This window comes from Euprymna scolopes, chromosome 16 (assembly GCF_053919585.1).
Source record: "Euprymna scolopes isolate OS-2025 chromosome 16, ASM5391958v1, whole genome shotgun sequence".
Taxonomy (NCBI): Eukaryota; Metazoa; Mollusca; class Cephalopoda; order Sepiida; family Sepiolidae; genus Euprymna; species Euprymna scolopes.
In genome coordinates, this window is record NC_136497.1 from 106,368,431 (window position 1) to 106,383,254 (window position 14,824).

The 14,824-nt window shown below is 34.3% G+C and overlaps 1 protein-coding gene across 2 annotated transcripts in view; it reads right to left on the minus strand.

The window, feature by feature from the left end:
- LOC145296039 (diacylglycerol kinase theta-like) overlaps positions 1 to 14,824 on the minus strand; it is a 1,210,689-nt gene that overhangs the window by 19,890 nt on the left and 1,175,975 nt on the right. For both annotated transcript variants that reach the window (XM_080142083.1, XM_080142084.1), the window contains one exon: positions 10,291 to 10,427. The gene's annotated coding sequence lies outside the window, so the exon portion shown is untranslated. The remainder of the gene's footprint in view (positions 1 to 10,290; positions 10,428 to 14,824) is intronic.

Here is a 14,824-nt window from a genome sequence, read left to right on the forward strand (position 1 = left end):
GGTGTTGAGGAGAAAAAGTACAAGGGTGAAAAGAAAAGTTAACCGACTGAGCCCCAGACCTAAAAACAAACGGTATTAAGCAAAATTCTCGAAGAAGAAATTGGCTTGGGGGGAGGTGTTATGTGAAGATAGGTAACCAACCCGGAACATTCTATATAAGGAACCGAGTCACCGGATTTCATCGGACCCTTGAAAATTGAAAAAAAACAGAGACTTCCCCTGAACGTTAACACGCTTTATTTGTCTATGTAAATACATAAATAAACTTTTCTTTCATTATTAAAACTACAGTGTATATTTATTTATTCCTTTCATGGAAATTTTTATCTTTTTATTGTCTGAATAATAGGCCACCTTAGGACATGTCAGTGATTTTGAAATTAATATATGTTTATGACATTTGGTACTTTTTTCTGCCACCAGAATTGACCATATCAGCATTTTTATCAACTTATAATGAAGTTGCAGTTGGAGTTGTTTAAAAAAAAATAAGCATAATATTAATTATGTATAGAATTATATTGAATGTTCATATTTACTGTCATTTAATTCAGTTTTATTTTATGATACTTTAAAAATTGTTCATCAGTTCAATTTTACTATTATAAACGATTCTCACATTTCACACCTCAAAAATGAAGGCCGAAATTGAATTAGAAATAATTGTACTTTTACTTCCTATTGTCTTCTTATACTAGGAATGATGAAAACATCTTTTGTGACATTTTTACTGATTTTGTCAGTTTCAAAGTTGCCATGTTGTAATTTACACTTGTTTATGCTTCTTCATCCTCAGTAGGGTATCCTGTTGATTCTGCTTCATTATCATCAGTGGAAAGTAGATGTAGAATCCAATTCTAAATGTTTTATGCTAATCTTTTAAAATTAATATTTGAATCATGGGTCTAGGAAAGTAGATATACACAAGAAATAAAATCTTGTTTCCATTGATAACATGAACATTCATTGTGCTTCCTTTTCTTATCTGCAACTTTTGCTTCTTTTGAATGAACCTTTTTAAGATGGTTTAACATATTAGTCAGTTTTTACTGATTTGCCATCTTTTGATGTGATGGTTCGACATTACTTGCAAGCAGCTGTGTTCTTATTCTTGGGATTGATATCAAAATACTTCCAGCAGAAACTGGTTGCCATAGTGGTTGAAGGTTGTCAATATTTAGTTGAGTTTTTACGCATTTAAATTACTTATGTCTGATAGCTAATTAGTAATTCATCTCAATACAATATACATAATCTAATCCAGAAAAATAAAAATATATATGTAATGGTAGCAAGAGGCTGAAAATGAGGAACAATAGTATGGCTAATGAAAAATGCTTTATTTTCGGTTCACACATCGTTGCAATTTACTGTACAATTCCTCAACATGAAAACTGAAAGATGAAGGAATCATTTTTGACAATGATTTAAAGTAAAAAATAATGTTAATTCGATAGGAAGAGAAAGGAGGGAAATTTTACATACGTTTACATCTATTTGCCTAAAATTCAATTCAGTTGTAAAAGTTTACATGTTAATAGCACGTCATGTCTGTTATTTGATAATATAGTGTAGACGATGCATGTCTCTTTAATGAATTTTCACTGGCAAGCAAAAGAAGGAGTTAGCGTGTCTTTGTTTACAATATAATTAATATTAGTATCGTTTATGACAACAAAATTTGCTGATAAATTGGCATTAGAAAATCTATTAAAGGTTGATTAATCGGTAATCAGCTAATTTGATAATTAGTGTAATGTTCTGATTTTAGTATGGGAAAATTAACTAGAATGTTCCATTGCACAATTAAGAGAATAAATTTTTAATTTGAAAGAACACTACACTTGATCCTCAATCAATATTTTTGATTTCTCAGAAACATGATATATTTTGAGATGTGTATAATCAATCCATTATATTATCATTTTCAGTCCCCCACCCCTAATTTCTGGCTTCCATCTTATCTCGCAATTACTTATAACGTCACCAACTTACTTCGGAAGAACCCCCACCTCCATCCGCTGTTCTTTTATATCGTAAGTTTCTTAAAACGTGACTACTTAAAGTTCAGAATAAAATCACGCTTTTCTTTTAATGGTTAATTTAAAAAAAAAAAAAAAATCTTCTGAACGCTATTAAAAGTGAAATTCTTCACTAGTTTGCAGTTTGGAGACGGAAGTGTTTTTGAGATAAGTGATTTCTATACTAATTCGCACTTTTTATTTTTAGATTCAAATATTAATAACTACATTTTATTTCAGTATTTAATTTATGTATTTCTGTTGTATTAAATGCTAGCTTTTTTTCTCGTCCATAAATGTTTATTTATCTACCGAGTAGATTGCAAAAATAGATTACCTAATTGTACTCATTTTTAATTCGTGAGAGGGGAATCTATCACCATACTTTCCCTTAAACACGTCTGTTGGACTTTTATTAAGTACAATACTTAATAGTTTTTTTTTGTTTTTGTTTTTTTTTAATGGAGAGTAGAAAAGGCATTGTGGATGCGTTATCGGCAGCTCCTGTTACTCTCGCTTCTTCTTATTTGTCCCTCAGTCCTCATTTTTTAATGTGATTTTTCTGACAAAGGGAGAAGAAAAAGCTGTTTTCTAGGTTGGCAGTATTTTGCGCGAACAGTTGGCAGAGTTGGTGGAAATTTTCTGTTTCTATGTCTATCCTTGTAGCCATGTCACTAGTAAGGGTGCTGGAGGTAAACGTTTTGTCTGGGCTGACGTTATCCGCCTGATAGTCAGGGACCCGAACCTTGGATTAACCACTAAGGAGGCTGTTTTATCAGCAGGTGCAAAGTAGTGGGGCTGCTGTATTGCCATTTGGTGAATGGAATCTGGACGATGCAGTAGCTTCTGGTGGGGCCTCTCGATGCCATACTAGTGGGTAATTGTTACGGCTTTACCTTATCATTAGCTACAAAAAAAAAAAAAAAAAAAAAAAATTCTTCGTTTCTTTTTCTCTCTTAGTTTCCCCTCTCTGTCCTGCTCTAAGTAAATCTGTCGACCTAGTCCACAAATTCCAAAATTTCATCATGACAAGTTTCAAGAAAAAATACACGATTAAACCTGGTTCTCCAACTTCCAACGTAGACCCCTACTACCATGTCTCCTTCTCCAACATCAGGGGTCTTCGTTCTAACCTTCCAGAGGTTGAAACCCAATTACAAGAGACTAAACCAGACCTTTTATTTTTAAGTGAAACTGGCATTGGACAGGCTATTTCCCTAGAAGAGTTTGCAATTACAGGATACTCTAACTTAACTTCTAAATCTGACCCCCAAGATCGCCATGGGCATGGAATATGTGCCTATATTAAAGATAGCTTTCCATGTTGGAGGGACATCTCCAGGGAAGATCCTAACTTACCTTATATGTGCTTCCGGGTTGCTTTAGCTCACACTGCTGCATTTATATTTACTCTCTATCGCCCCCACAACAGCGGAGTTACTATCTTTCAAAGCATATCTGAGAAAATTGACCAAGTCCTATCTGCTTATCCTTCAGCTAACATTCACGTATGTGGAGACTTCAATGTTCACAACGTCGAATGGTTGACCCACTCAAACAAGACCAATGATGAGGGGAGGTTCTGTCATGATTTCTCCATTGCCTATGACCTCACTCAGATTGTTCACGAACCCACCCGTGTGCCCGACAATGACGGCCAGTATGCGAGCCTACTAGACCTTTTTCTCACAACTTGCCCTGAACTATGTTCAGTTTCTGTTCTGTCGCCTCTTGGATCTTCCGACCACTCTGTTGTATCAATTAAGATAAAAATGAAATGTAATAAGTCCCCAGACGTACCTCTCCATCGTACAGTATATCGATACACTAAGACTGACTGGGATAGCTTCCGTACATTTATATCTGATCTACCTCTGCATTCCATGTTTAAAAAGGATGTGTCCTCTATAGTATTAGACCTGACTGAATGGTTAATTGTAGGTATTGACCATTTCATACCCTCTAAAAAGTTTCAGCAAAAACCTAACAGCCAGCCATGGTTCTCTCCAGAATGTGCTGCTGCCATTGCGCACAAAAATCACTTTTTCCACTGCTTCAAACGTAATAGATGTATGGAAACTAAAGCCGTTTTCAGGTCTGCCAGCAACCATTGTAAGAAAGTAATAAGGAACGCAAGAGAGTTGTATGCTCAATCTGTTAAGTCCAAAGTAGCTGAGCAGCGGCTTGGTTCCCACTAAAAACAGAATCCTGAACAGAAGCGTGTGCTCCATCCCAACTATTATCAATGGACCTGAGGTAATCTCGTCAGCATCAGACAAAGCCAAACTCTTTGTCAAGAACTTTGCAGCTAATTCTACCGTTTGCGACCAAGGCCGCCAACCCCCAATATTTCCTCCTGTATCAGAAAACATGCTATGTGATATACGTATATCTGTACGTGATGTTGCCAAGCTAATCAAAAACCTTGATTCCAGTAAAGGAACTGGCCCTGACGGTATTCCAATTATAGTACTCAAAAAACTTCAACCTGAACTAGTGCCCATACTTACAAAACTGTTTAAACGTTGTCTTAAGGAGAATAGTTTCCCATCTCCCTGGAAAATCTCATCAGTATGCCCTGTATTTAAGAATTCAGGTGATCGCTCATCCCCCTCTCAGTACAGGCCAATAAGTCTCCTGTGCGTCATGAGTAAGTTGCTAGAATCTGTGTTAAATACAGAAGTAATCAACCATCTCAACAAAAATAACCTTCTTAGTGACACTCAATATGGTTTCCGTTCTGCTAGATCTACAGCAGATGTGCTTACAGTTATATCACATAGGATTAGCAAATCTCTCGACGATGGCAATCTTTCTAGGGCAATTGCTCTTGACATATCTAAAGCCTTTGATAGGGTGTGGCATAAAGGTTTACTTCATAAGATCGCTAGCTATGGTATAGCTAGAAATGTCTTCTCAATTATTAATTCATTTCTTTCTGATAGGTTCATAAGAGTAGTAGTTGAGGGGCAAAAATCAGAAGCTCACAGTATTAATGCCGGTGTCCCTCAGGGGTCCATCCTGGGCCCAACTCTTTTCCTGATCTACATTAATGATCTTCCAAATCACATCCTTACATCATTTGTAGACATTTATGCTGACGACACTACCATTTATGGTAGCACATCTAAGACAGTACACGACCAAGTTCTCTCCAATTCTCTCTCCTCTGATCTTGAGCACGTAGTACAATGGGGAAAGGAGTGGCTGGTTACTTTTAATGCATCTAAAACCAAGCTTCTCTCTTTACATCATCAACATTCTAATCCACATTTGGCATCAATTGAAATGAATGGCTCTCGTCTTCAGGAGGCCTCAAGTTTTGACAAGCTTCTGGGCTTGACCATTACTCCTGATCTTAAATGGAACACGTACATCAAATCTGTTGCCAAGGCCGCTGGAAAAATGGTGGGATCTTTCTATCAATCCGGTAAATATCTCACTGCTGATGCTATTCTCTATCTATATAAGAGCCAGGTACGTCCAAGGATGGAATACTGTTTCCACATCTGGGCAGGAGCTGCTAGAAAGGACTTGTCCTGCCTTGATAGAGTTCAAAATAGACTTCGTAGCCTCGTAGGAGATGTCCTTTTCTCCTCCTTGCAACCTCTATCTCACAGAAGAGATGTTGCGAGTTTGTCTCTGATGTATCGTTATTTTCATGGAAAGTGTTCGACTGAGCCTCAATCTATGGTCCCCCCTCGCCAAACTTTCACAAGAAACACTCGTCTAGCTGTAAACACTATCAATAATTCCTCCCACTCTTTATCTGTGCCTAAACCTAATCGTAGATTCCATGAACAAAGCTTCTTTCTTAGAACTGCACGCCTGTGGAATTGTCTTCCGTTTTCCTGCTTTCCGGCTGACTACAATATGGTTGTGTTCAAGTCTAAAGTAAATAAGTTCTTGATGAGCCGTTCCATATAAGTTATCAAATTTACCAAATTTTCATTACTAATGATTACTACATTGTCCAATTTCTACTGTACACTCTTTAACCCTTATCCTTGAGTGCTTCTGAGCCTTGATAATGTGGTGATGCCTATGTAAAAAAAAAAAAAAAAAAAATATTTAAGTCTGAAGATATGTAATCATTTTTTACTTAGTGCTATTGCAAGCTAATACATCCTATTGCACAAAAGAATTTGTATTCCAAAGAATATCCACCAGGTTCATATAATAATGTTCAATAATTAATCGAGCTATTTATATTAATATTGCAAACAAGAGTAAATAAATATTAATATGAACAGATCTATTAATTATTAAGTACTATTATATAAATCGAGTGGATATTTTCTGAATTTTTATCCTATGAATACATTCTTAACCTGGATTGCCATCTGTTCCTGTACTGCTGAGCACATTTTGACTTTGAATTATAGCTTACAAATATGGATAAATGAGTAAATATTAATATATCTGGTTAAATATATATATATATCTGGTTAAATATATATATATATATACACATTACATGCATAAGAATTGATGGCTACATATGTGCATACATGTTTCTGTAATCACCCATTATTGAGGAGATTATGTCTTCAAGCCAAAAATTTCCCTAAAAAACTGAAACTCAAGATACAAAAACATTTCCTTATATCACTTACAAAATTATAATCTTGTCAATAGGGGTGGGGTTAGTCTGGGGGAGGATAAGCAGGGACACGGCCTCTGATCAATCCTTTTATCTCGGACTTTTATTTTTTCTCATCTCAACTTTGGTAGGGACAATTTTTATTTTTATTCTTTTTATAAGCTTAAAATTAAGTATCTACTCTCCGGTGTAGCATTGTAACTTACTTGAGACGTCAGACAATATGTCGTCTATAACCAACATTGGCTTCTAAACCCTTTATATTCCATTGAATTATTTTGTTTGTTATGTTCTATTTGTTCTTCAGTAATTATTGTTTGCTTTTTTGTTTTCTGTCTATAATTTTCTGTCTTTGATTTGTTTTGGTTCAGCATTATTATGGGGGGTCAGTTTTTAGTAGGTCTCTCATTTGGGATATTTTTGGTAGAAGTGTTTATGTTTGTTGGTGGGTTTGCTTTCTATTTTCATATTTTCTGATTCTTCAGGTTGTGTTCTTGGTTTGTTGGTTTTTATAGTTACCTTACCTTTGTTACTAGACGTTGAATGGGACCATGTTTTAAATTTTATAGGATTGGTTTTATAAGGGAATACCCCCTCCCATTTGCTGTTTCTATTTTCTGAGATGTTTTTATAATATATTTTACTTTTGTTTTTATTGTTGATTGTTTTTATGTTTGAGATTTTTTCAAGAATTGAAGGACTTGTTTTATTGTGATGATTTTGTTCTTCAAAATCTCTCATTTCTAAGTTAGTATTTTTTTTGTGTTGTTCTGGTTAGTCTCTTTTTTCTCAGAGTTTTGATTTGGTTTTTTAGTTTAAGAACTAGTCTTAGTAATCGGGTTGGTTTTTGTGCGATTTATACCTTTTTTGATAAAAGTTTTTCATTTTCCTTGCCTCTGGGAAGATTATCTTTTTTCTGTTTTGCACTTCTGTGACTTCTTTTTTTAAAGATTTGGAATATTGTGGAGAAAACCAGCTGTTTTTCAAAGCTATTTGGGTATTTAATTTTGTTGGAGCATTCATCTTCATTATTGTCGGGGTCATTTAAACTATATTTTCCACATATTCTGTTTTCTTTGCAATTTTCTCTGTGATGCCCAAAATTTATCACACTTGAAGCATCTCAGGGGCAACTGGTATATATATAGATCAACTTTTACTATTGCATATCCTATTTTGATCTTTTTAGGAATTGTTGGAGTATTGAATGTTAATTTTTAATTCATATGTTTATGAATATGTTTTCACTGGCCTTTCTTATATTGATTTGGACATGATTGGTAACTCCTTGTTTTTTTTAAGAGCAGTTTTAGTTTCCTCAGATGTGGCTAGGATTAATTCGTGACTTCTTATGACACCCTTTGATGAGTTTAATTTTTGATGGGTGAAGACCTTACATTGATATGTGTGGAATTTTTTAATCCTTAGGTTTTGGACATCGCTATAGTTATTGACTGTAACTAAAAGATTGTCATTTTTCATATTTTTTTTTGTCTTGAGATTGCTATCTTGTGATAGTACTTTTTCTATTAGAAATGAAGATAAATAACTGATTTTTTTCACAGTGATTTCAATGATCAAGAATGTAATGAAATTTTCTTAGATGTAAAACGGATTATTCTTCTCAGGATTAGATTCCTGTTCGTAGTCTGAGTTTGAGATATCAGAAACATTAGAATGAGTACTTTTATTTAATTTCTAGATTTTTTGTTGTTTTTTTTTTTACATTTATTGTCATGTTGTAATATAAAAGTAATTTGTTGAAGTATTTTTCCTACTCCAACCGATATCTAATGGGGGTGGGGGTGTAACCCATTTGTCCTGCCAGATCAGAGACTTGACTATACTCAGCAGCATGAGAGACACAGAGCACCTGTCCCTTCTGTTTGCACCATCCCATTGGTTTACAGGTGGATGACTTGCAGCCATATTTGGACGTATTTACCTCATGCCATCAATTGTCTCTTGGCCAACTCCTTACGTTAACTCATAGTAATGATTTGTTTGTGTGTTATGTTTCCAATGATTTTAGTCAAAGTTTTTTATTGTAGGTTTGGAAGCCTAAATCAGTACTTTTTTGGAACTATGTTTGAGAGTAGATGTCAGAGCTTGATCTGACCAGCCGATTAATTGGATTGAGCCTCTCTGATCACCCGTCTAACCTAAGTAAGAGCCAAAATGGTGAGATGCTTAGCACTGACCTCCAAGTCTTCAGCCACCAGGATTCTGTCCTAAGGAATCACAGATTGCCATCCACGGGAAAATAGTTGTCCCCCATTAAGAGACTTTTACTCTCTTCAGGGGATAATCAACGTAGTCTACAGCACTGCTAGCAAAATCGATGAATTAAATTGTGGACAGCCATAACCAACTTATATTAGAGAATATAGATTTATTTGAATATAATTATATTTTAAATATATGTATTTATACTTTGTAACTATTAGGAAAATACCTACAAAATGAAGTTTATACAAAAAATAAACTATACGCTAGCATCATCATCAACAAAAACAAAAATCGCAGCCCATAAAATATGAAATACGTTTAAAAGAAGTAAGGATTTAGTTTTGTATTGACAACCTAAATAAACCCATTATAGATATAACTCCAGTTAACACATATAATAACTATATATATATATATATATATATATATATATATATATATATATATATAACTATAGACAATAATTATTAGTTGAAATAGAATAAAATTATTACATAATAAATTTTTTTGTAGATTAAAACCATTTATAAACATTACTTAACTCATACGTAAACTAAGATTTGAATAGCTTTAAGATGGCTACCTAAATAAATATACATAGAATTTTTTTCAAACATTTTGAGTTATCATGCTTATATTTTCTAAGTAAAATTTCTGTTTTTTCTGATGAGTATATGTAAGAAAAAAATTCAATATTGGCATATAAATATTAATTGTTTCTGTGTAATTAAACAGATATGTAAAAGTGTACGGAAGTTTTAATATGTTGAAAGAACTGAATGGTAAGAAAAATAAATTCTTTGAACTGGGGATGTAGCTATATATATTGATTATCATTATAATTATACTTAATTATCAATTAAAATTCTCCACTAGTAAAAATCTAAATATTTGAGGAAAAGGTACACAGTAATTATTATTAAATGGTTAAATGAAGTCAGTGAATAGAGGGTTAATATTATTTCTCTTCAATCCAAATTATCTTTTCTCCAGTTTTGTTTAGCTAATTAAAATCATTGATTACATTGACAATTTATTCATTGAAAAAATAATCAAATAACAATTTATTGATAATTAAAGCGAATACGGCAGGTGGGGTGCACATCCCATTTCCTTTTTGTATTTTTTTTTTTTTTTTTTTTTACAATTTTGTCTATCCATATTTGTGTAAATAAATTTATTGTTATTAAAAATGATACTTTTTTAATTATTTTTTTTCTTCGTGATCCTAGATCTCAATTTTTTTTATTTTCAAAATATAAACTAAATTTCTTACATTGATGTTCACACTATCATGTGTATAAGAAAAATGTAATATTACATTTGAAATTTTTGTGAGAACTGTTATCTTTAAATCACATGAAATATTTTATATGCAATATAATTGAAAAAAAAGTGAATGCATGATAATAAAAAAAAAGCATTTCTAATACTTACATTAGAATGGAGTTGAAGTGCACTGTTTATTATGGGACACTGTGTAGCAGGAGAAAAGATAACAGGTGGTATTGACGGTCCTTCAAAGAGTGGAACACAAATGACGACAGGAATTGGCAGTCAGGGTCTACACTTACCTAAAAGTAACAGCAAAAATCATTTGAATTATCATAGAAATATGAGAGGCGTTCAATATGCAATGTCCCCGACCCACTTTTCATAGCAATAAAGCAACAGAACTTTACATAACAATAAAGCAACAGAACTTTTAATAACAATAAAGCAACACAACTTTTAATAACAATAAAGCAACACAACTTTTAATAACAATAAAGCCACACAACTTTTAATAACAATAAAGCAACACAACTTTTAATAACAATAAAGCAACAGAACTTTTCATAACAATAAAGCAACAGAACGTTTAATAACAATAAAGCAACGGAACTTTACATAACAATAAAGCAACACAACTTTTAATAACAATAAAGCAACACAACTTTTAATAACAATAAAGCAACACAACTTTTAATAACAATAAAGCAACACAACTTTTAATAACAATAAAGCAACACAACTTTTAATAACAATAAAGCAACACAACTTTTAATAACAATAAAGCAACACAACTTTTAATAACAATAAAGCAACACAACTTTTAATAACAATAAAGCAACACAACTTTTAATAACAATAAAGCAACAGAACTTTACATAACAATAAAGCAACACAACTTTTAATAACAATAAAGCAACACAACTTTTAATAACAATAAAGCAACACAACTTTTAATAACAATAAAGCAACACAACTTTTAATAACAATAAAGCAACACAACTTTTAATAACAATAAAGCAACAGAACTTTTCATAACAATAAAGCAACAGAACGTTTAATAACAATAAAGCAACAGAACTTTACATAACAATAAAGCAACAGAACTTTACATAACAATAAAGCAACACAACTTTTAATAACAATAAAGCAACACAACTTTTAATAACAATAAAGCAACACAACTTTTAATAACAATAAAGCAACACAACTTTTAATAACAATAAAGCAACACAACTTTTAATAACAATAAAGCAACACAACTTTTAATAACAATAAAGCAACAGAACTTTTAATAACAATAAAGCAACAGAACTTTACATAACAATAAAGCAACAGAACTTTTAATAACAATAAAGCAACACAACTTTTAATAACAATAAAGCAACACAACTTTTAATAACAATAAAGCAACACAACTTTTAATAACAATAAAGCAACACAACTTTTAATAACAATAAAGCAACACAACTTTTAATAACAATAAAGCAACACAACTTTTAATAACAATAAAGCAACACAACTTTTAATAACAATAAAGCAACACAACTTTTAATAACAATAAAGCAACACAACTTTACATAACAATAAAGCAACAGAACTTTTAATAACAATAAAGCAACACAACTTTTAATAACAATAAAGCAACACAACTTTTACTAACAATAAAGCAACACAACTTTTAATAACAATAAAGCAACAGAACTTTTCATAACAATAAAGCAACAGAACTTTTAATAACAATAAAGCAACAGAACTTTTAATAACAATAAAGCAACAGAACTTTTAATAACAATAACACAACAGGACTTTTCATAACAATAATGCAACAGGACTTTTCATAACAATAAAGCAACAGAACTTTTCATAACAATAAAGCAACACAACATTTCATAACAATAAAGCAACAGACCTTTTCATAACAATAAAGCAACAGAACTTTTCATAACAATAAAGCAACAGAACTTTTCATAAAAATAAAGCAACAGAACTTTTCATAACAATAAAGCAACAGAACTTTTCATAGCAATAAAGCAACAGAACTTTTCATAACAATAAAGCAACACAACTTTTAATAACAATAAAGCAACAGAACTTTTCATAACAATAAAGCAACACAACTTTTAATAACAATAAAGCAACACAACTTTTAATAACAATGAAGCAACAGAACTTTTTCATAAATAAAGCAACAGAACTTTTCATAGCAATAAAGCAACAGAACATTTCATAGCAATAAAGCAACAGAACTTTTCATAACAATAACGCAACAGAACTTTTAATATCAATGAAGCAACAGAACTTTTCATAAATAAAGCAACAGAACTTTTTCATAAATAAAGCAACAGAACTTTTCATAACAATAAAGCAACACAACTTTTCATAACAATAAAGCAACACACCTTTTAATAACAATAAAGCAACACAACTTTTAATAACAATAAAGCAACACAACTTTTAATAACAATAAAGCAACACAACTTTTAATAACAATAAAGCAACACAACTTTTAATAACAATGAAGCGACAGAACTTTTCATAACAATAAAGCAACAGAACTTTTCATAGCAATAAAGCAACAGAACATTTCATAGCAATAAAGCAACAGAACTTTTCATAAAAATAAAGCAACAGAACTTTTCATATGAATAAAGCAACAGAACTTTTCATAGCAATAAAGCAACAGAACTTTTCATAGCAATAAAGCAACAGAACTTTTCATAACAATAAAGCAACTGATGTGAAGTAGAAAAAAAAGAAATTAAAAAAACATATATAAGACACAGCTGTTCCTTCCAAAAGGTTGAGCTCTTCAACGTCCAAAAATAATTCACCGTCACAAAGAGTTCACCGTCACTTCTTCCAACCGTCGTTTCACTCTCTGCGCTCTTCACCCTGCTTAAAAAAAGTACCGTTTATATGCTGCCCATTTCTCAACTTATGCAAATTGTCTATCAACCAGAGCCATCTAGTTTTCCATTTCTCCAAACAGCCAATTTGCAAAGGGGGACAACTCAAACGACACGCCCCCTTGATCTACACAATCATCACATGTCAACCCATCACGAAGTCGCTTGACCAACATGGCGGCCGTCTCTCTCGCTGCGATCTCCGCGGAGCCTCTTCGTGAACGTCGCTACTTGGCTCGACGTCGCTGTCTTCCTCTGATGATACCACTACCGGCCGCACATCAAGGATGTGTCGAGGGATGCCGTCAATAGATACATTGTTCGGGGACTGGACACTTGTCACAATGCCCCTCCCCCAGCGTGTGGTACAGCGAGCATCAGGCAGTTTGATCCACACTTCCTCTCCCACTCGAACAGTCGCTCGCTTCTCGCCTTCCTCCGTGGGTACCTGTGCAGTTCGGGGATGCCGCCACTCGTACTTGTAAGACTGCCCTCTGCGGCACTGACTTCACTTTTTACTCTGACTTTCGAGCCATATTATACCAGACGACAGCTTCTGGCGGCAAAATCTGGCCCCTTTCAGCTATAGCCTTAATGGTCCTGTGATGCCGCTCCACAATTCCGTTTCCGCCTGGTCTATATGCAGCCCTGAAATAGCGCCGCACTCCCCACTTATCCAACACATTCTCCATGGCAGCTGAGCAAAAGGCAGTTCCATTGTCCATTAGCACTTCCGTCACTGGACCCCTCTCCAAAAACACCTCTTCCAAGACCTTTGCAATTTCATCTACATTTTCCACCTTGATCTCCCTCCAAATGGCTACACTTCCTGGTTCACAGTCGACCATTGACAGATACCGCCTCTGTCGATAGTGTGTTACGTCTATCGCCAACCTGCTCCAGTTCTCTGCCACCTGAACCTCACCAGCTTCGTGTCTACTCGGCGCAAGGTCGATTGATTGACACCGGCTGCATCTCTCAACCACTGTCCTAACGGCCTCCTTTGTGATTCCGGGGTCCACCTTCCTGGCCAAGAACAAGGTTCTATCCACTCCAAAATGGTGCATGTCATGCAAATCCTTCAGAGTGTCTTCATTCAAACAACATATTGCAACAGCCGCCTCATTCGGCGCCTTTAGCCAGGTCTTCCGCACCCTCGTCATTACATCTGCTCTGTTCTTCGCTGAAGGAACGATAGACCCTAAGTTGAAGATCAAATTCCCTAATCAGCTCCCTTGACATCATCAATCGACGCTTTACTAGCATCTCGGTAGCGCCTTTCGCCTTCACCCTCCTTTCTCCTGTATCTTCGGACTGGATCCAAGAGAACACAGTGGCTGAGTCGGTCCTCACCTCAACATTCTGTAGCCCCCATTTCAAGGCTAAGTTGATGCCCTTCATAACCGCATCCAGTTCTGCCACATTTATGTGAGCCACGTCGTCCTTCTTCCGCAACCAAGCAGCATCTTCTGCAGTAACACCACCTATCTCCAAGGTGACCCCCACTGCTATACAACTTGCATCACACCACACAACACCTTCTGCAATGTTGAGTACATGCCAAACACCTCTCACTGGATCCTCCCTCTTCACCTCTTCAATAATCTCTCTCATAATGTCCACAGTCTCTTTATCAACTCCATCCTCCCACTTCGCTCCACTAGCTAGCCTTTTGATAGAACTACATGCAGTCCGTAGCCATCCTGTAATAGGGTAATGACCCACCAGTCCTCCGCATATTGAGAAGAGTTCTCGCCTGCTCAATTTTTCCAACACCTCCGGGATCTCAT